General features: G+C 46.4%; 6 non-coding genes across 6 annotated transcripts; all 6 read right to left on the reverse strand.

Moving 5' to 3' along the window:
• Window positions 1-3,686: 3,686 nt before the first annotated feature.
• trnaa-agc (transfer RNA alanine (anticodon AGC)) lies at window positions 3,687-3,759 on the reverse strand. Its single transcript has one exon. It is a non-coding gene; the product is annotated as a tRNA-Ala (tRNA).
• Window positions 3,760-5,560: 1,801 nt separating this feature from the next.
• trnac-aca (transfer RNA cysteine (anticodon ACA)) lies at window positions 5,561-5,630 on the reverse strand. Its single transcript has one exon. It is a non-coding gene; the product is annotated as a tRNA-Cys (tRNA).
• Window positions 5,631-7,421: 1,791 nt separating this feature from the next.
• On the reverse strand, window positions 7,422-7,495 carry trnav-aac (transfer RNA valine (anticodon AAC)). The gene has a single exon. It is a non-coding gene; the product is annotated as a tRNA-Val (tRNA).
• Window positions 7,496-13,737: 6,242 nt separating this feature from the next.
• On the reverse strand, window positions 13,738-13,810 carry trnav-aac (transfer RNA valine (anticodon AAC)). Its single transcript has one exon. It is a non-coding gene; the product is annotated as a tRNA-Val (tRNA).
• A 4,049-nt stretch (window positions 13,811-17,859) lies between these two features.
• On the reverse strand, window positions 17,860-17,932 carry trnaa-agc (transfer RNA alanine (anticodon AGC)). The gene has a single exon. It is a non-coding gene; the product is annotated as a tRNA-Ala (tRNA).
• Window positions 17,933-20,009: 2,077 nt separating this feature from the next.
• On the reverse strand, window positions 20,010-20,082 carry trnav-cac (transfer RNA valine (anticodon CAC)). The gene has a single exon. It is a non-coding gene; the product is annotated as a tRNA-Val (tRNA).
• Window positions 20,083-22,640: the final 2,558 nt, after the last annotated feature.

Genomic DNA, 22,640 nt, shown 5'->3' on the forward strand with positions numbered 1-22,640 from the left:
GGTCTTCCCCGAGGCCTCCTCCCAGCTGGAACACCTCCCTAGGGAGGCGCCCAGGGTGCATCCTTACCAGATGCCCGAACCACCTCAACTGGCTCCTTTCGACGCAAAGGAGCAGCGGCTCTACTCCGAGCTCCTCACGGATGACTGAGCTTCTCAACCTATCTCTAAGCCACCCTCCTGAGGAAACCCATTTCGGCCGCTTGTACCCTGGATCTTGTTCTTTCGGTCATGACCCAGCCTTCATGACCATAGGTGAGGGTAGGAACGGAAACTGACCGGTAGATCGAGAGCTTTGCCTTCTGGCTCAGCTCTCTTTTCGTCACAACGGTGCGATAGATTGAATGCAATACCGCACCCGCTGCGCCAATTCTCCGACCAATCTCCCGCTCCATTGTCCCCTCACTCGCAAACAAAACCCCAAGGTACTTGAACTCCTTCACTTGGGGTAAGGACTCATTCCCTACCTGGAGAAGGCATTCCATCGGTTTCCTGCTGAGAACCATGGCCTCCGATTTAGAGGTGCTGATCCTCATCCCAACCGCTTCACACTCGGTTGCGAACCGATCCAGTGAGTGCTGAAGGTCGCAGGCCAATGATGCCATCAGGACCACATCATCTGCAAAGAGCAGCGATGAAATCCCCAGCCCACCAAACTGCAACCCCTCCCCACCCCGACTACGCCTCGATATCCTGTCCATAAATATTACAAACAGGATTGGCGACAAAGCGCAGCCCTGGCGGAGGCCAACCCTCACCTGAAACAAGTCCGACTTACTGCCGAGAACCCGGACACAGCTCTCACTTTGGTTGTACAGAGATTGGATGGCCCTGAGAAGAGACCCCCTCACCCCATACTCCCGCAGCACCTCCCACAGTATCTCCCGGGGGACCCGGTCATACGCCTTCTCCAAATCCACAAAACACATGTAGACCGATTGGGCATACTCCCAGGCTCCCTCCAGGATCCTTGCGAGAGTGAAGAGCTGGTCCATTGTTCCACGACCAGGACGGAATCCGCATTGTTCCTCCTCAACCCGAGGTTTGACTATCGGCCGAACCCTCCTTTCCAGCACCTTGGAGTAGACTTTACCAGGGATGCTGAGAAGTGTGATACCCCTGTAATTGGCACACACCCTCTGGTCCCCTTTTAAAAAGGGGAACCACCACCCCAGTCTGCCACTCCTTTGGCACCGTCCCAGACTTCCACGCAATGTTGAAGAGGCGTGTCAACCAGGACAGCCCCTCCACACCCAGATTCGGATTCAGGAGTTCCTCAAAGTGCTCCTTCCACCGCCCCTATTACCTCTTCAGTTGGGGTCAACAGTGTCCCATCCTTACTGTACACAGCTTAGATGGTTCCCCCCCCCCCTCCTGAGGTGGCGAACAGTTTTCCAGAAGTACTTTGGTGCCGACCGAAAGTCCTTCTCCATGTCTTCTCCAAACTTCTCCCACACCCGCTGCTTTGCCTCTTTCACGGCAGAGGCTGCAGCCCTTCGGCCTTCGGTACCCTGCACTGCCTCCGGAGTCCTCCGGGATAACATATCCCGAAAAGACTCCTTCTTCAGTCGGACGGCTTCCCTGACCACCGGTGTCCACCACGGTGTTCGTGGGGTTACCGCCCCTTGAAGCACCTAAGACCCTAAGACCACAGCTCCTCGCCACAGCTTCAGCAATGGAAACTTTGAACATTGTCCACGGGTTCAATGCCCCCAGCCTCCACAGGGATGCACGAAAAAGCTCCGCCCGGAGGTGTGAGTTGAAAGTCTGTCGGACAGGGGCCTCCTCCAGACGTTCCCAATTTACCCGCACTCACACGTTTTAGGCTTACCAGGTCTGTCCAGAGTCTTCCCCACCCCTGACCCAACTCACTACCAGATGGTGTTCGGTTGACAGCTCCGCCCCTCTCTTCACCCGAGTGTCCAAAACACACAGCCTCAGATCAGATGAAACGATTATGAAATCGATCATTGAACTTCGCCCTAGGGTGCTCTGGTACCAGGTACACTTATGAGCATCCCTATGTTCGAACATGGTGTTCGTTATAGACAATCCATGACTAGCACAGAAGTCCAACAACAAACAACCACTCTGGTTTAGATCAGGGAGGCCGTTCCTCCCAATCACGCCTCTCCAGGTGTCTCCATCATTGCCCACGTGTGCGTTGAAGTCCCCCAGCAGAACAATGGAGTCCCCCACTGGAGCCCCATGCAGGACTCCAGTCAAGGTCTCCAAGGCGTACTGAGGCGACCCTCTTGTCCACCGGGGTAAACTCCAACGTAGCGGCGCTCCAACAGAACTATATATTATATCCAAACAAGCCTTAGTGATGAAGTTGAAGATTATATATTATATTTATTTACCTCACCCCGTGGTGGATTTGGTGCAGGTGTAGTCATCAATGCTGTCCATGTCGTCGCTCACACACTTCCACAGGAGCATATCTCAGGAACTGCATCCAAGAAGAAAAACCTGACTCTTCTTTGGTCTTTCCTAGTAGCTGTAGACATCGTCTGCTGTCACTGCATCCCTTCTCTGTGAAGACGCAACAGGTTTGAGTAGGTTAACAGAGAGTTGATAATCCTACAGTTTCTACAGGTTTCTATATGTCAACTTTAAAGTGCCCCTCAGAAAGGCAATTCATAGTGGGGCCAGCAAAGCAAAATAAAAAAAAAAACTCCTGGTACTAACGTAATACACAATTTAACAACTACAAGATAAAAGCTAGCTAGCTAAATACACAGGTTAACAGCTAGCTTGCTAAATACACAGGTTAACAGCTAGCTTGCTTAATACAAGAAACAGGTTAGTAGCCAGTTAAATACACAGGCTAACAGCTAGCTAGCTAAATAAATACAAGAAACAGATAGGTAGCCAGCTAAATACACAGGCTAACAGCTAGATAGCTAAAAACACAGGATAACAGCTAGCTAGCTAAATACACAGGTTAACAGCTAGCTTGCTAAATACAAGAAACAGCTAGCTAGCTAAACACACAGGTTAACAGCTAGCTAGCTAAATACAAGGATTTAGGCTGCACTAGATCCGTCTTCAATTGAAGAAGAAATACTTTGGAGGACGCGGGCATCGATCCTGCTACCTCTCGCATGCTAAGCGAGCGCTCTACCATTTGAGCTAATCCCCCACAATGGTTGGGTTGTTCAGACGTCACCTACAGCACTAGCAACAGTTTGTGTTGTCAGATGCTGGCAGAAGAGACAGCTAGCTAGCTAAATAAACAGGTTAACAGCTAGCTTGCTAAATACAAGAGACAGCTAGCTAGCTAAATACACAGGTAAACAGCTAGCTAGCTAAATACACAGATTAACAGCTAGCTTGCTAAATACAAGAGACAGCTAGCTAGCTGAATACACAGATTAACAGTTAGCTTGCTAAATACAAGAAACAGCTAGCTAGCTAAATACACAGGTTAACAGCTATCTAGCTAAATACACAGGTTAACAGCTATCTAGCTAAATACACAGGTTAAAAGGTAGCTAGCTAAATACAAGAAACAGCTAGCTTGCTAAATACAAAAAACAGCTAGCTTGCTAAATACACAGGTTAACAGCTATCTAGCTAAATACACAGGTTAAAAGGTAGCTAGCTAAATACAAGAAACAGCTAGCTAGCTAAATAAAAGGCTTCAGGCTGCACTAGATCCATCTGCAATTGAAGAAGAAATATTTTGGAGGATGCGGGCATCGATCCCGCTACCTCTCACATGCTAAGCGAGCGCTCTACCATTTGAGCTAATCCCCCACAATGCTGTGTATAGATATGAAGTGATAGAAACTTTGAACATTGTCCACTCGGGTTCAATGCCCCCAGCCAGAGTTATATGGTGGAGAGACATAGAGAGGCTGGAGAAATGGAGCGCCCAACGGCGATGATATATGCATAGTTTTAAAGACAGATATTTAGTAAGGGTTCTGCAGTTATCTAATGCTAGGGTATTTGATGATATCCTTTATTTCATGTAGTCGGTCCAATTCCTCCTCCTGCGCTCCGTAGCGGACAATGTGACAGCGAGACAGCACCGATTAAATATTAAGAACAAATTTTTATTTAATATTTCAGTTTATGGAACAGTTATCACTGAGTACGAGCACAAATAACACTGCTGGATTTAATCTTCATGGTAACGTGGATGATAAGGAGTGAAAAAATTAACCTATTTTGTTTCCAAAATGTGCGTACGCACGGTTCAGAGTTTGCGTGGAGGACCGCACATTCTCCCATCAAGTTTGTTTTTATAAATCACAACCATTGCGTGGGAAGTGGCGTCCGCACGTTTTCAGCCCCGTTTTGTGTGTACGTCACGTGTATAAATGAGACTCCTGGACCGGACACACACAGAGTATTTAAGCCTTGTTTGTGTTGTTTCAGACCTCAGGGGGTTCGTGGGGCGTGGCAACAGCATAGGGGGCGTGGCTACAACATAGGGGGCGGGTCAAACCATCACCAATCAAAAATAAACTGCTGAGTTCAATGACACCTCACAGAACACTTTACCTTTAACGGTTAAGGTTAAATGGTATGAAAGGGGGCGTGGCCTGACTAAGTGGGCGTGGTTAAAGTATAGGGAGCAGCTCAGTATCACATGTAGACCACACATTATAAGGTTCATGTAAATCAGATGATGTTTTGTCATATAAGGCAAATTTCCAGTTGCCAGCAGGAGGCGCTATGACCAAAAGTCAATTTTGACCTATAGATGACCTCAGGCCTGGACCCTTGTCAATCGTGAGAAATTTCGGGCAGATATGAACTGATAGAAACTTTGAACATTGTCCACTCGGGTTCAATGCCCCCAGCCTCGACAGGGATGCACGAAAAGCTCCGCCGGAGGTGTGAGTTGACAGTCTGTCAGACATGGACCTTCTCCAGATGTTCGCAATTTACCCGCACTACCTGACCTTTGGCCTAGGCTGCTCTGGTACCACGTACACTTATGAGCATCCCTATGTTGGAACGTGAGCAGAAAAAGTTGTTGTTTGGCAGTACTTTCAGTCAAAAGAAGGCCATTGAAGTCCAGCTACATGTTCTGTAGCCAAAAAGCCAAAAAGCATAATATGTGCTCTTTAAGAGAGAAATAGCCCGTGCAGTTGCTGAATCTGTTTTCATTTCAAATCAACAAAGGTCAGTTTAAAAGATTTTCCTCAGATTTTGAGAGACTCTCGTCACGCTCATCCCTCTCGCCATTTCCTGGTGAGTCCCCGACTGCCCTGCCTCCGACTGAACATGTCAGGTCGGCCAAAATGAACGCCGACAGACCCTCAGATTGACGACGGCACGGGACACACCGAACACACTCGAGTCACCAACCTCGCCAGACTGTCCAACGGCCGATTATCGGCTTGGCGTAGCTTTAGGCGAATGTGATAACCACTACACTACGGAAACCCTGAGGATCAACACGATGCATTCAGGAACAAATAGGAAACTGGACTCAAACTCTCATCACTTCACTTTCAATTTTTTTACGTCAAATTGGATCGCGTAAGCTCGGATGCAGCGACTGTAAAATACCCCTTAGAGTTAGGTGGCGCCACGACAATAATGTTTCCGCCCGGTCTCGAACCGGGACCTTCAGCGTGTGGCGAACGTGATAACCACTACACTACGGAAACTGCCACATATGAGAACAGCGACATAGTTTGGAAAATACATAATGGAAAAACACCTGTAAAGCAACATGTAAATGACCTGGGGTCTCATTTATAAAACTGTGCGTGGGATCCTCACTATAAGGGCACGACGCCCAAAAGCCTAAAATGGCGTACGCCGAAAAAAAGTCAGATATATAAAACCGTGTGTACACACACCTGTAAGCAATGTTCCCTTTATAAATCACAGATTGACTACAAGTGGGCGTACGTGGATTTTTTATTTTTAACCATAGTCAATGCAAAGCAACTCGTGAATGCTGATCAGTATGTCAATGACCCTGGAAGTTCTTTCGTTACACCAAATCATGCCGACTGGCGGAGAAAAAAAATAAAAATAAAATGAAAAACTCTCAGACGCTAGGGAATTGCTGCCAATTGAATTATAATGTCGGCCTGTTGTCGCACAGTGTAGGGAAACCGGATCTATAGACTACCATTATTAATAAAATCTTCCAAAACGGCAGGCATTACGGCACTCGGGGACGCCAGACGATATAATAAGATTTAACAGAACTATATATTATATCCAAACAAGCCTTAGTGATGAAGTTGAAGATTATATATTATATTTATTTACCTCACCCCGTGGTGGATTTGGTGCAGGTGTAGTCATCAATGCTGTCCATGTCATCGCTCACACACTTCCACAGGAGCATATCTCAGGAACTGCATCCAAGAAGAAAAACCTGACTCTTCTTTGGTCTTTCCTAGCAGCTGTAGACATCGTCTGCTGTCACTGCATCACTTCTCTGTGAAGACGCAACAGGTTTAATTAGGTTAACAGAGAGTTCATAATCCTACAGAGTTTCTACAGGTTTCTATATGTCAACTTTAAAGTGCCCCTCAGAAAGGCAATTCATAGTGGGGCCAGCAAAGCAAAATAAAAGAAAAAAACTCCTGGTACTAACGTAATACACAATTTAACAACTACAAGATAAAAGCTAGCTAGCTAAATACACAGGTTAACAGCTAGCTTGCTAAATACAAAGGTTAACAGCTAGCTTGCTAAATACACAGATTAACAGCTAGCTTGCTAAATACAAGAAACAGCTAGGTAGCTAAATACACAGTTTAACAGCTAGCTAGCTAAATACACAGGTTAATAGTTATCTAGCTAAATACACAGTTTAAAAGGTAGCTAGCTAAATACAAGAAACAGCTAGCTTGCTAAATACAAGAAACAGCTAGCTAGCTAAATACACAGCTTAACAGCTATCTAGCTAAATACACAGGTTAAAAGGTAGCTAGCTAAATACAAGAAACAGCTAGCTAGCTAAATACAAGGCTTCAGGCTGCACTAGATCCATCTGCAATTGAAGAAGAAATATTATGGAGGATGCGGGGATCGATCCCGCTACCTCTCACATGCTAAGCGAGCACTGTACCATTTGAGCTAATCCCCACAAGGCTGTTCGCTTTAAGACGTCACGCACAGGCCTCCTCCGAGCTGGACGTGCCTCCACCTAGTCCTGGGTCTTCCCGAGGCCTCCTCCCAGCTGGATGTGTCTCCACCTAGTCCTGGGTCTTCCCCGAGGCAGCACTTTTCACGAAGAATAACAAGGCTGATAGGAAGTGAAGTTGGCTAACGAGAACATGTTGAGTTGTTGATGCTAACTGTTAGCCCTCCCGAGGGAAGCTAACGTTAGCTTTTAGCCCAGCGGGCTACATAAATATTGTTTTGCACACAGAAGACACATTTAAGACTTAGAAACCAAACACCGAAACTTCCTATCGTAGGAAAAAAGAGAACAATGTTTCCGCCCCGTCTCGAACCGGGGACCTTTCGCGTGTTAGGCTTAACGTGATAACCACTACACCACGGAAACCCTGTGAAGTAAGTGGGATGCGTTCAGGCACACATAGGAAACTAGCCTGATGCTGCATTAGTAGAGAAAGAACAGCACAACAGTATGTTTGTTTGCTTTCGAGGCTGAGATGACACTAAACATTAGCAGTAGGCTAACTAACCTCAAGCAGTTAAAACACTGACAAAAATAAACACAAGTCCGACCCAAATCGTCCACAATCCGTCTAGTGGCTGCAGCTGGAATTGAGATGTGTAGAATCGACGGCGCATTCATTTTAAAATCCTCAGCGGGAGCATCAACAACTGTCCAAAAGCACGGTAGTGTTATATGGTGGAGCGAAATAGAGAGAGACTGGAGAGAGAGAGCGTTATATGGTGGAGAGACATAGAGAGAGACTGAAGAGAGAAAAGGTTATGTGCTGGAGAGAGATAGAGAGAGACTGGAGAGAGAGATAGAGAGAGAGACTGGAGAGAGAGAGATAGAGAGAGACTGGAGAGAGAGAGCATTATATGGTGGAGAGAGATAGAGAGAGACTGGAGAGAGAGAAGGTTATGTGGTGGTGAAAGATAGAGAGAGACTGGAGAGAGAGAGGGTTATATGGACGCAGTATGTTTGTTTGCTTTCGAGGCTGAGATGACGCTAAACATTAACAGCAGGCTAACTAACCTCAAGCGGTTAAAACACTGGCAAAAATAAACGCAAGTCCGACCCAAATCGTCCGCGATCCGTCTAGTGGCTGCCGCTGGAATTGAGATGTGTAGAATCGACAGCGCATTCATTTTAAAATCCTCAGAGGGAGCTTCAACAACTGTCCAAAAGCACAGTAGTGTTGGTGGAGCGAAATAGAGAGAGACTGGAGAGAGAGAGCGTTATATGGTGGAGAGAGATAGAGAGAGACTGAAGAGAGAGAGTGTTATATGGTGGAGCGAAATAGAGAGAGACTGGAGAGAAAAAGTGTTATATGGTGGAGCGAAATAGACAGAGACTGGAGAGAGAGAAGGTTATGTGGTGGACAGAGATAGAGAGAGACTGGAGTGAGAGAGATAGAGAAAGACTGGAGAGAGAGAGCGTTATATGGTGGAGAGAGATAGAGAGAGACTGGAGAGAGAGAGATAGAGAGAGACGTTATATGGTGGAGAGAGATAGAGAGAGACTAAAGAGAGTGCTATATGGTGGAGAGAGATAGAGAGAGACTAAAGAGAGTGCTATATGGTGGAGAGAGATAGAGAGAGACTGAAGAGAGAGATAGAGAGAGACTGGAGAGAGAGAGTGTTATATGGTGGAGAGAGATAGAGAGAGACTGAAGAGAGAGACTGGATAGAGAGAGACTGGAGAGAGAGAGACTGAAGAGAGAGATATGGTGGAGAGAGATAGAGAGAGACTGAAGAGAGAGGGAGAGAGAGAGAGAGAGATGAGAGAGAGCGTTATATGGTGGAGAGAGATAGAGAGAGACTGAGGAGAGAGATAGTTATATGGAGAGAGAGAGAGAGAGACTGATGAGAGAGATAGAGAGGAAGAGAGAGGGTTATATGGTGGAGAGAGATAGAGACTGGAGAGAGAGGGTTATATGGTGGAGAGACTTAGAGACTGGAGAGGAGAGGGTTATATGGTGGAGAGAGATAGAGAGAGACTGAGGAGAGAGAGAGGGTTATATGGTGGAGAGACTTAGAGAGACTGAGAGAGAGGGATGGTGAGAGAGATAGAGAGAGACTGGAGAGAGAGGGTTATATGGTGGAGAGACTTAGATAGAGACTGGAGAGAGAGAGGTTATATGGTGGAGAGAGAGACTGAAGAGAGAGATAGAGAGAGAGAGAGAGAGGGTTATATGGTGAGAGAGAGAGAGAGACTGAAGAGAGAGGGAGAGGGAGACTGAGAGAGAGATGAGAGAGGAGAGAGAGAGAGAGACTGAGAGAGAGAGGGTTATATGGTGGAGAGACTTAGAGAGAGACTGAGAGAGAGGTTATATGGTGGAGAGAGATAGAGAGAGACTGAGAGAGAGGGAGAGGGTTATATGGTCGAGGAGAGACTTAGATAGAGTAGGAGAGAGAAAGAGTTATATGGTGGAGAGAGATAGAGACTGAAGAGAGAGATAGAGAGAGACAGAGAGAGAAGAGAGAGAGCGTTATATGGTGGAGAGAGAGAGAGAGAGACTGAAGAGAGAGAAAGAGAGAGAGACTGGAGAGAGAGAGAGAGAGAGAGACTGGAGGAGAGAGAGAGAGATAGAGAGAGACTGGAGAGAGAGAGAGAGATAGAGAGAGAGAGAGAGGAGAGAGAGAGCATTATATGGTGGAGAGACTTAGATAGAGACTGGAGAGAGAGAGGGTTATATGGTGGAGAGAGAGAGAGAGACTGAGAGAGAGAGGGTATGGTGGAGGTGGTGAAAGATAGAGAGAGACTGGAGAGAGAGAGGGTTATATGGACGCAGTATGTTTGTTTGCTTTCGAGGCTGAGATGACGCTAAACATTAACAGCAGGCTAACTAACTAAAAGCGGTTAAAACACTGACAAAAATAAACGCAAGTCTGACCCAAATCGTCCACGATCCGTCTAGTGGCTGCCGCTGGAATTGAGATGTGTAGAATCGACAGCACATTCATTTTAAAATCCTCAGAGGGAGCATCAACAACTGTCCAAAAGCACGGTAGTGTTGGTGGAGCGAAATAGAGAGAGACTGGAGAGAGAGAGCGTTATATGGTGGAGAGAGAGAGAGAGACTGAAGAGAGAGAGACGAAAAGAGAGACTGGAGAGTGTTATATGTTGGAGCGAAATAGAGAGAGACTGGAGAGAGAGAAGGTTGTGTGGTGGAGAGAGATAGAGAGACTGGAGTGAGAGAGATAGAGAAAGACTGGAGAGAGAGAGCGTTATATGGTGGAGAGAGATAGAGAGAGACTGATGAGAGAGATAGAGAGACTGAAGAGAGAGAGGGTTATATGGTGGAGAGACTTAGATAGAGACTGGAGAGAGAGAGGGTTATATGGTGAGAGAGATAGAGAGAGATAGAGAGAGAGAGAGAGGGTTATATGGTGAGAGAGAGAGAGACTGAAGAGAGAGAGAGAGAGACTGGAGAGAGAGAGAGGGTTATATGGTGAGAGAGAGAGTATGTTTGTTTGATAGAGAGAGGCTGAGATGACGCTAAACATTAACAGCAGGCTAACTAACCTCAAGAGGTTAAAACACTGGCAAAAATAAACGCAAGTCCGACCCAAATCGTCCGCGATCCGTCTAGTGGCTGCCGAGAGAGGGAATTGAGATGTAGAATCGAGAGAGATTCATTTGAGAAAATCCTCAGAGGGATGGTGGAGAGAGATAGAGAACTGTCCAAAAGGGTTACAGTGGAGAGTGTTGAGTGAGAGAGAATAATGGTGGAGAGAGATAGAGAGAGACTGGAGAGAGAGAGGGTTATATGGTGGAGAGAGATAGAGAGAGACTGAAGAGAGAGAGTGTTATATGGTGGAGATAGAAATGAAGAGAGAGAGAGAGAGAGAGAAAGAGTGTTATATGGTGGAGAGAGATAGACAGAGAGAGAGAGAGAGAGAGAGACTGGAGAGAGAGTAGAGAGAGTGGACAGAGATAGAGAGAGACTGGAGGAGAGAGAGAGAGAAAGACTGGAGAGAGAGAGCGTTATATGGTGGAGAGAGATAGAGAGAGACTGGAGAGAGAGAGATAGAGAGAGACTGGAGAGAGAGAGCGTTATATGGACGTTAGTATGTTTGTTTGTGCTGAGAGAGAGCAGAGAGAGACAAAAATAAAGAGACCCAAATCGTGCTATATGGTGGAGAGAGATAGAAGAGATTTTAAAACTGAAGAGAGAGACAAGTCCAAAAGAGTAGTGTTGGTGGAGAAAAGAGAGAGACTGAGAGAGAGAGTGTTATATGGTTGGAGAGAGAGAGAGAGAGAGACTGAAGAGAGAGAGAGAGAGAGAGATAGAGAAAGAGAGAGAGTGTTATATGGTGGAGAGAGATAGAGAGAGACTGAAGAGAGAGAGAGAGAGACTGGAGAGAGAGAGGGTTATATGGTGGAGAGAGAGAGACTGGAGAGAGAGATATGGTGAGAGAGAGAGAGAGACTGAGAGAGAGAGGGTTATGGTGGAGAGAGATAGAGACTGAAGAGAGAGATAGAGAGAGACTGAAGAGAGAGAGCGTTATATGGTGGAGAGAGATAGAGAGAGACTGAAGAGAGAGATAGAGAGAGACTGAAGAGAGAGAGCGTTATATGGTGGAGAGAGATAGAGAGAGACTGAAGAGAGAGAGCATTATATGGTGGAGAGAGATAGAGAGAGACTGAAGAGAGATAGAGACTGAAGAGAGAGAGTGTTATATGGTGGAGAGAGAGAGAGAGACTGATGAGAGAGAGGGTTATATTGTGAGAGAGATAGAGAGAGACTGAGCTCCGCCGGAGGTGTGAGTTGAAAGTCTGTCGGACAGGGGCCTCCTCCAGACGTTCCCAATTTACCCGCACTACACGTTTAGGCTTACCAGGTCCGTCCAGAGTCTTCCCCCACCCCCTGACCCAACTCACCCCCAGATGGTGTTCGGTTGACAGCTCCGCCCCTCTCTTCACCCGAGTGTCCAAAACACACAGCATCAGATCAGATGAAACGATTATGAAATCGATCATTGAACTTCGGCCTAGGGTGCTCTGGTACCAGGTACACTTATGAGCATCCCTATGTTCGAACATGGTGTTAGTTATAGACAATCCATGACTAGCACAGAAGTCCAACAACAAACAACCACTCTGGTTTAGATCAGGGAGGCCGTTCCTCCCAATCACGCCTCTCCAGGTGTCTCCATCATTGCCCACGTGTGCGTTGAAGTCCCCCAGCAGAACAATGGAGTCCCCCACTGGAGCCCCATGCAGGACTCCAGTAAAGGTCTCCAAGAAGGCCGAATACTCCGAACTCCTTTTTGGTGCATATGCACAAACAACAGTCAGAGTTTTCCCCCCCACAACCCGCAGGCGTACTGAGGCGACCCTCTCGTCCACCGGGGTAAACTCAAACGTAGCGGCGCTCCAACAGAACTATATATTATATCCAAACAAGCCTTAGTGATGAAGTTGAAGATTATATATTATATTTATTTACCTCCCCCCGTGGTGGATTTGGTGCAGGTGTAGTCATCAAAGCTGTCCATGTCGTCGCTCACACACTTCCACAGGAGCATATCTCAGGAACTGCATCCAAGAAGAAAAACCTGACTCTTCTTTGGTCTTTCCTAGCAGCTGTAGACATCGTCTGCTGTCACTGCATCACTTCTCTGTGAAGACGCAACAGGTTTGAGTAGGTTAACAGAGAGTTGATAATCCTACAGTTTCTACAGGTTTCTATATGTCAACTTTAAAGTGCCCCTCAGAAAGGCAATTCATAGTGGGGCCAGCAAAGCAAAATAAAAAAAAAACTCCTGGTACTAACGTAATACACAATTTAACAACTACAAGATAAAAGCTAGCTAGCTAAATACACAGGTTAACAGCTAGCTTGCTAAAAATACACAGGTTAACAGCTAGCTTGCTAAATACACAGATTAACAGCTAGCTTGCTAAATACAAGAAACAGCTAGCTAGCTAAATACACAGTTTAACAGCTAGCTAGCTAAATACACAGGTTAATAGTTATCTAGCTAAATACACAGTTTAAAAGGTAGCTAGCTAAATACAAGAAACAGCTAGCTTACTAAATACAAGAAACAGCTAGCTAGCTAAATACACAGCTTAACAGCTATCTAGCTAAATACACAGGTTAAAAGGTAGCTAGCTAAATACAAGAAACAGCTAGCTAGCTAAATACAAGGCTTCAGGCTGCACTAGATCCATCTGCAATTGAAGAAGAAATATTATGGAGGATGCGGGCATCGATCCCGCTACCTCTCACATGCTAAGCGAGCACTGTACCATTTGAGCTAATCCCCCACAAGGCTGTTCGTTTTAAGACGTCACGTACAGGCCTCCTCCGAGCTGGACGTGCCTCCACCTAGTCCTGGGTCTTCCCGAGGCCTCCTCCCAGCTGGATGTGTCTCCACCTAGTCCTGGGTCTTCCCCGAGGCAGCACTTTTCACGAAGAATAACAAGGTTGATAGGAAATGAAGTTGGCTAACGTAGAATATGTTGAGCTGTTGATGCTAACTGTTAGCCTCTCCCGAGGGAAGCTAACGTTAGCTTTTAGCCCAGCGGGCTACATAAATATTGTTTTGCACACAGAAGACACATTTAAGACTTAGAAACCAAACACCGAAACTTCCTATCGAGGGAAAAGAGAACAATGTTTCCGCCCGGTCTCGAACCGGGACCTTTCGCGTGTTAGGCTTAACGTGATAACCACTACACCACGGAAACCCTGTGAAGTAAGTGGGATGCGTTCAGGCACACATAGGAAACTAGCCTGATGCTGCATTAGTAGAGAAAGAACAGCACAACAGTATGTTTGTTTGCTTTCGAGGCTGAGATGACACTAAACATTAGCAGTAGGCTAACTAACCTCAAGCAGTTAAAACACTGACAAAAATAAACACAAGTCCGACCCAAATCGTCCACAATCCGCCTAGTGGCTGCCGCTGGAATTGAGATGTGTAGAATCGACGGCGCATTCATTTTAAAATCCTCAGCGGGAGCATCAACAACTGTCCAAAAGCACGGTAGTGTTATATGGTGGAGCGAAATAGAGAGAGACTGGAGAGAGAGAGAGCTATATGGTGGTGGAGAGACATAGAGAGAGACTGAAGAGAGAAAAGGTTATGTGCTGGAGAGAGATAGAGAGAGACTGGAGAGAGAGATAGAGAGAGAGACTGGAGAGAGAGAGATAGAGAGAGACTGGAGTGAGAGAGATAGAGAAAGACTGGAGAGAGAGAGCGTTATATGGTGGAGAGAGATAGAGAGAGACTGGAGAGAGAGAGATAGAGAGAGACTGAAGAGAGAGAGTGTTATATGGTGGAGCGAAATAGAGAGAGACTGGAGAGAAAAAGTGTTATATGGTGGAGCGAAATAGAGAGAGACTGGAGAGAGAGAAGGTTATGTGGTGGACAGAGATAGAGAGAGACTGGAGTGAGAGAGATAGAGAAAGACTGGAGAGAGAGAGCGTTATATGGTGGAGAGAGATAGAGAGAGACTGAGAGAGAGAGATAGAGAGAGACTGGAGAGAGAGAGCGTTATATGGTGGAGAGAGAGACTGAAGAAAGAGAGCGTTATATGGTGGAGAGAGATAGAGAGAGACTGAAGAGAGAGATAGAGAGAGACTGGAGAGAGAGAGTGTTATATGGTGGAGAGAGATAGAGAGAGACTGAAGAGAGAGATAGAGATTGGAGAGAGAGAGTGTTATATGGTGGAGAGAGATAGAGAGAGACTGGAGAGAGAGAGTGTTATATGGTGGAGAGAGATAGAGAGAGACTGAAGAGAGAGATAGAGAGAGACTGGAGAGAGAGAGGGTTATATGGTGGAGAGAGATAGAGACTGAAGAGAGAGATAGAGAGAGACTGAAGAGAGAGAGCATTATATCGTGGAGAGACATAGAGAGAGACTGAAGAGAGAAAAGGTTATGTGCTGGAGAGAGATAGAGAGAGACTGGAGAGAGAGATAGAGAGAGAGACTGGAGAGAGAGAGATAGAGAGAGACTGGAGAGAGAGAGATAGAGAGAGACTGGAGAGAGAGAGCATTATATGGTGGAGAGAGATAGAGAGAGACTGGAGAGAGAAGGGTATGTGGTGGTGAAAGATAGAGAGAGACTGGAGAGAGAGAAGCTTATATGGACGCAGTATGTTTGTTTGCTTTCGAGGCTGAGATGACGCTAAACATTAGCAGTAGGCTAACTAACCTAAAGCGGTTAAAACACTGACAAAAATAAACGCAAGTCCGACCCAAATCGTCCACGATCCGTCTAGTGGCTGCCGCTGGAATTGAGATGTGTAGAATCGACAGCACATTCATTTTAAAATCCTCAGAGGGAGCATCAACAACTGCCCAAAAGCACAGTAGTGTTGGTGGAGCGAAATAGAGAGAGACTGGAGAGAGAGAGCGTTATATGGTGGAGAGACATAGAGAGAGACTGAAGAGAGAGAGTGTTATATGTTGGAGCGAAATAGAGAGAGACTGGAGAGAGAGAAGGTTGTGTGGTGGAGAGAGATAGAGAGAGACTGGAGAGAGAGAGATAGAGAAAGACTGGAGAGAGAGAGCGTTATATGGTGGAGAGAGATAGAGAGAGACTGGAGAGAGAGAGCGTTATATGGTGGAGAGAGAGACTGAAGAAAGAGAGCGTTATATGGTGGAGAGAGATAGAGAGAGACTAAAGAGAGTGTTATATGGTGGAGAGAGATAGAGAGAGACTGAAGAGAGAGATAGAGAGAGACTGGAGAGAGAGAGTGTTATATGGTGGAGAGAGATAGAGAGAGACTGGAGAGAAAGATAGAGAGAGACTGAAGAGAGAGGTTTATATGGTGGAGAGAGATAGAGAATGAAGAGAGAGAGCGTTATATGGTGGAGTGAAATAGAGAGAGACTGAGGAGAGAGAGCGTTATATGGTGGAGAGAGATAGAGAGAGACTGATGAGAGAGATAGAGAGACTGAAGAGAGAGAGGGTTATATGGTGGAGAGACTTAGATAGAGACTGGAGAGAGAGAGGGTTATATGGTGGAGAGAGATAGAGAGAGACTGGAGAGAGAGAGGGTTATATGGTGGAGAGAGATAGAGACTGAAGAGAGAGAGAGAGAGAGACTGAAGAGAGAGAGCGTTATATGGTGGAGAGAGATAGAGAGAGACTGAAGAGAGAGATAGAGAGAGACTGAAGAGAGAGAGCGTTATATGGTGGAGAGAGATAGAGAGAGACTGAAGAGAGAGAGCATTATATGGTGGAGAGAGATAGAGAGAGACTGAAGAGAGATAGAGACTGAAGAGAGAGAGTGTTATATGGTGGAGAGAGATAGAGAGAGACTGAAGAGAGAGAGTGTTATATGGTGGAGAGAGATAGAGAGAGACTGATGAGAGAGAGGGTTATATTGTGAGAGAGATAGAGAGAGACTGAGCTCCGCCGGAGGTGTGAGTTGAAAGTCTGTCGGACAGGGGCCTCCTCCAGACGTTCCCAATTTACCCGCACTACACGTTTAGGCTTACCAGGTCTGTCCAGAGTCTTCCCCCACCCCCTGACCCAACTCACCCCCAGATGGTGTTCGGTTGACAGCTCCGCCCCTCTCTTCACCCGAGTGTCCAAAACACACAGCATCAGATCAGATGAAACGATTATGAAATCGATCATTGAAGTTCGGCCTAGGGTGCTCTGGTACCAGGTACACTTATGAGCATCCCTATGTTCGAACATGGTGTTAGTTATAGACAATCCATGACTAGCACAGAAGTCCAACAACAAACAACCACTCTGGTTTAGATCAGGAGGCCGTTCCTCCCAATCACGCCTCCAGGTGTCTCCATCATTGCCCACGTGTGCGTTGAAGTCCCCCAGCAGAACAATGGAGTCCCCCACTGGAGCCCCATGCAGGACTCCAGTCAAGGTCTCCAAGAAGGCCGAATACTCCGAACTCCTTTTTGGTGCATATGCACAAACAACAGTCAGAGTTTTCCCCCCCACAACCCGCAGGCGTGCTGAGGCGACCCTCTCGTCCACCGGGGTAAACTCCAACGTAGCGGCGCTCCAACAGAACTATATATTATATCCAAACAAGCCTTTGTGATGAAGTTGAAGATTATATATTATATTTATTTACCTCACCCCGTGGTGGATTTGGTGCAGGTGTAGTCATCAAAGCTGTCCATGTCGTCGCTCACACACTTCCACAGGAGCATATCTCAGGAACTGCATCCAAGAAGAAAAACCTGACTCTTCTTTGGTCTTTCCTAGCAGCTGTAGACATCGTCTGCTGTCACTGCATCACTTCTCTGTGAAGACGCAACAGGTTTGAGTAGGTTAACAGAGAGTTGATAATCCTACAGTTTCTACAGGTTTCTATATGTCAACTTTAAAGTGCCCCTCAGAAAGGCAATTCATAGTGGGGCCAGCAAAGCAAAATAAAAGAAAAAAACTCCTGGTACTAACGTAATACACAATTTAACAACTACAAGATAAAAGCTAGCTAGCTAAATACACAGGTTAACAGCTAGCTTGCTTAATACAAGAAACAGCTAGGTAGCCAGCTAAATACACAGGCTAACAGCTAGCTAGCTAAATACAAGAAACAGATAGGTAGCCAGCTAAATACACAGGCTAACAGCTAGATAGCTAAAAACACAGGATAACAGCTAGCTAGCTAAATACACAGGTTAACAGCTAGCTTGCTAAATACAAGAAACAGCTAGCTAGCTAAACACACAGGTTAACAGCTAGCTAGCTAAATACAAGGCTTTAGGCTGCACTAGATCTGTCTTCAATTGAAGAAGAAATATTTTGGAGGATGCGGGCATTGATCCCGCTACCTCTCGCATGCTAAGCGAGCGCTCTACCATTTGAGCTAATCCCCCACAATGGTGTGGTTGTTCAGACGTCACCTACAGCACTAGCAACAGTTTGTGTTGTCAGATGCTGGCAGAAGAGACAGCTAGCTAGCTAAATACACAGATTAACAGCTAGCTTGCTAAATACAAGAGACAGCTAGCTAGCTGAATACACAGATTAACAGTTAGCTTGCTAAATACAAGAAACAGCTAGCTAGCTGAATACACAGGTTAACAGCTATCTAGCTAAATACACAGGTTAACAGCTATCTAGCTAAATACACAGGTTAAAAGGTAGCTAGCTAAATACAAGAAACAGCTAGCTTGCTAAATACAAAAAACAGCTAGCTTGATAAATACACAGGTTAACAGCTATCTAGCTAAATACACAGGTTAAAAGGTAGCTAGCTAAATACAAGAAACAGCTAGCTAGCTAAATAAAAGGCTTCAGGCTGCACTAGATCTGTCTGCAATTGAAGAAGAAATATTTTGGAGGATGCGGGCATCGATCCCGCTACTTCTCAGATGCTAAGCGAGCGCTCTACCATTTGAGCTAATCCCCAACAATGCTGTGTATTTTTAGAAATCAAGTACAGGCCTACTCCGAGCTGGACGTGCCTCCACCTAGTCCTGAGTCTTCCCTGAGACCTCCCTCCCAGCTGGACGTGTCTCCAGAAGAAATTTCGGGCAGATATGAAGTGATAGAAACTTTGAACATTGTCCACTCGGGTTCAATGCCCCCAGCCAGAGTTATATGGTGGAGAGACATAGAGAGGCTGGAGAGAGGGAGCGCCCAACGGCGATGATATATGCATAGTTTTAAAGACAGATATTTAGTAAGGGTTCTGCAGTTATCTAATGCTAGGGTATTTGATGATATCCTGTATTTCATGTGGTCGGGCCAATTCCTCCTCCTGCGCTCCGTAGCGGACAATGTGACAGCGAGACAGCACCGATTAAATATTAAGAACAAATTTTTATTTAATATTTCAGTTTATGGAACAGTTATCACTGAGTACGAGCACAAATAACACTGCTGGATTTAATCTTCATGGTAACGTGGATGATAAGGAGTGAAAAAATTAACCTATTTTGTTTCCAAAATGTGCGACACGCACGGTTCAGAGTTTGCGTGGAGGACCGCACATTCTCCCATCAAGTTTGTTTTTATAAATCACAACCATTGCGTGGGAAGTGGCGTCCGCACGTTTTCAGCCCCGTTTTGTGTGTACGTCACGTGTATAAATGAGACTCCTGGACCGGACACACACAGAGTATTTAAGCCTTGTTTGTGTTGTTTCAGACCTCAGGGGGTTCGTGGGGCGTGGCAACAGCATAGGGGGCGTGGCTACAACATAGGGGGCGGGTCAAACCATCACCAATCAAAAATAAACTGCTGAGTTCAATGACACCTCACAGAACACTTTACCTTTAACGGTTAAGGTTAAATGGTATGAAAGGGGGCGTGGCCTGACTAAGTGGGCGTGGTTAAAGTATAGGGAGCAGCTCAGTATCACATGTAGACCACACATTATAAGTTGTTGTTTGGCAGTACTTTCAGTCAAAAGAAGGCCATTGAAGTCCAGCTACATGTTCTGTAGCCAAAAAGCCAAAAAGCATAATATGTGCTCTTTAAGAGAGAAATAGCCCGTGCAGTTGCTGAATCTGTTTTCATTTCAGATCAACAAAGGTCAGTTTAAAAGATTTTCCTCAGATTTTGAGAGACTCTCGTCACGCTCATCCCTCTCGCCATTTCCTGTTGAGTCCCCGACTGCCCTGCCTCCGACTGAACATGTCAGGTCGGCCAAAATGAACGCCGACAGACCCTCAGATTGACGACGGCACGGGACACACCGAACACACTCGAGTCACCAACCTCGCCAGACTGTCCAACGGCCGATTATCGGCTTGGTGTAGCTTTAGGCGAACGTGATAACCACTGCACTACGGAAACCCTGAGGATCAACATTCAGGAACAAATAGGAAACTGGACTCAAACTCTCATCACTTCACTTTCAATTTTTTTACGTCACACTGGATCGCGTAAGCTCGGATGCAGCGACTGTAAAATACCCCTTACAGTTAGGTGGCGCTACGTTAATAATGTTTCCGCCCGGTCTCGAACCGGGGACCTTTCGCGTGTGAGGCGAACGTGATAACCACTACACTACGGAAACTGCCACATATGAGAACAGCGACATAGTTTGGAAAATACATAATGGAAAAACACCTGTAAAGCAACATGTAAATGACCTGGGGTCTCATTTATAAAACTGTGCGTAGGATCCTCACTATAAGGGCACGTACGCCCAAAAAGCCTAAAATGGCTTACCTAAAAAAAAAGTCAGATATATAAAACCGTGTGTACACACACCTGTAAGCAATGTTCCCTTTATAAATCACAGATTGACTACAAGTGGGCGTACGTGGATTTTTTATTTTAACCATAGTCAATGCAAAGCAACTCGTGAATGCTGATCAGTATGTCAATGACCCTGGAAGTTCTTTCGTTACACCAAATCATGCCGACTGGCGGAGAAAAAAAATAAAAATAAAATAAAAAACTCTCACACGCTAGGGAATTGCTGCCAATTGAATTATAATGTCGACCTGTTGTCGCACAGTGTAGGGAAACCGGATCTATAGACTACCATTATTAATAAAATCTTCCAAAACGGCAGGCATTACGGAACTCAGGGACGGCCAGACGTATATAATAAGATTTAACAGAACTATATATTATATCCAAACAAGCCTTAGTGATGAAGTTGAAGATTATATATTATATTTATTTACCTCTCACCCGTGGTGGATTTGGTGCAGGTGTAGTCATCAATGCTGTCCATGTCATCGCTCACACACTTCCACAGGACCATATCTCAGGAACTGCATCCAAGAAGAAAAACCTGACTCTTCTTTGGTCTTTCCTAGCAGCTGTAGACATCGTCTGCTGTCACTGCATCACTTCTCTGTGAAGACACAACAGGTTTAATTAGGTTAACAGAGAGTTCATAATCCTACAGAGTTTCTACAGGTTTCTATATGTCAACTTTAAAGTGCCCCTCAGAAAGGCAATTCATAGTGGGGCCAGCAAAGCAAAATGAAAGAAAAAAACTCCTGGTACTAACGTAATACACAATTTAACAACTACAAGATAAAAGCTAGCTAGCTAAATACACAGGTTAACAGCTAGCTTGCTAAATACACAGATTAACAGCTAGCTTGTTAAATACAAGAAACAGCTAGCTAGCTAAATATAAGAAACAGCTAGCTAGCTAAATACACAGCTGAACAGCTATCTAGCTAAATACACAGGTTAAAAGGTAGCTAGCTAAATACAAGAAACAGCTAGCTAGCTAAATACAAGGCTTCAGGCTGCACTAGATCCATCTGCAATTGAAGAAGAAATATTATGGAGGATGCGGGCATCGATCCCGCTACCTCTCACATGCTAAGCGAGCACTGTACCATTTGAGCTAATCCCCCACAAGGCTGTTTATTTTTAGACGTCACATACAGGCCTCCTCCGAGCTGGACGTGCCTCCACCTAGTCCTGGGTCTTCCCGAGGCCTCCTCCCAGCTGGATGTGTCTCCACCTAGTCCTGAGTCTTCCCGAGGCCTCCTCCCAGCTGGACGTGTCTCCACCTAGTCCTGGGTCTTCCTGAGGCCTCCTCCCAGCTGGACGTGCCTCGCCCTAGTCCTGGGTCTTCCTTGAGGCCTCATCCCAGCTGGATGTGTCTCCACCTAGTCCTGGGTCATCCCCGAGGCCTCCTCCCAGCTGGACGTGCCTCCACCTAGTCCTGGGCCTTCCCGAGGCCTCCTCCCAGCTGGACCTCCCTCCACCTAGTCCTGGGTCATCCCCGAGGCCTCCTCCCAGCTGGACGGTGTCGGGTCGCGGGGGGAGCAGCTCCAGCCGGGGACCCCAAACTTCCCTTTCCCGAGCAACATTAACCAGCTCCGACTGGGGGATCCCGAGGCGTTCCCAGGCCAGGTTGGAGATATAATCCCTCCAAATAGTACTGGGTCTTCCCGAGGCCTCCTCCCAGCTGGACCTCCCTCTACCTAGTCCTGGGTCTTCCCCGAGGCCTCCTCCCAGCTGGAACACCTCCCTAGGGAGGCGCCCAGGGTGCATCCTTACCAGATGCCCGAACCACCTCAACTGGCTCCTTTCGACGCAAAGGAGCAGCGGCTCTACTCCGAGCTCCTCACGGATGACTGAGCTTCTCAACCTATCTCTAAGCCACCCTCCTGAGGAAACCCATTTCGCCGCTTGTACCCTGGATCTTGTTCTTTCGGTCATGACCCAGCCTTCATGACCATAGGTGAGGGTAGGAACGAAACTGACCGGTAGATCGAGAGCTTTGCCTTCTGGCTCAGCTCTCTTTTAAATCACAACGGTGCGATAGATTGAATGCAATACCGCACCCGCTGCGCCAATTCTCCGACCAATCTCCCGCTCCATTGTCCCCTCACTCGCGAACAAAACCCCAAGGTACTTGAACTCCTTCACTTGGGGTAAGGACTCATTCCCTACCTGGAGAAGGCATTCCATCGGTTTCCTGCTGAGAACCATGGCCTCCGATTTAGAGGTGCTGATCCTCATCCCAACCGCTTCACACTCGGTTGCGAACCGATCCAGTGAGTGCTGAAGGTCGCAGGCCAATGATGCCATCAGGACCACATCATCTGCAAAGAGCAGCGATTAAATCCCCAGCCCACCAAACTGCAACCCCTC

The sequence above is a fragment of the Perca flavescens genome, chromosome 13 (assembly GCF_004354835.1).
Source record: "Perca flavescens isolate YP-PL-M2 chromosome 13, PFLA_1.0, whole genome shotgun sequence".
In the NCBI taxonomy this organism is placed as follows: domain Eukaryota; kingdom Metazoa; phylum Chordata; class Actinopteri; order Perciformes; family Percidae; genus Perca; species Perca flavescens.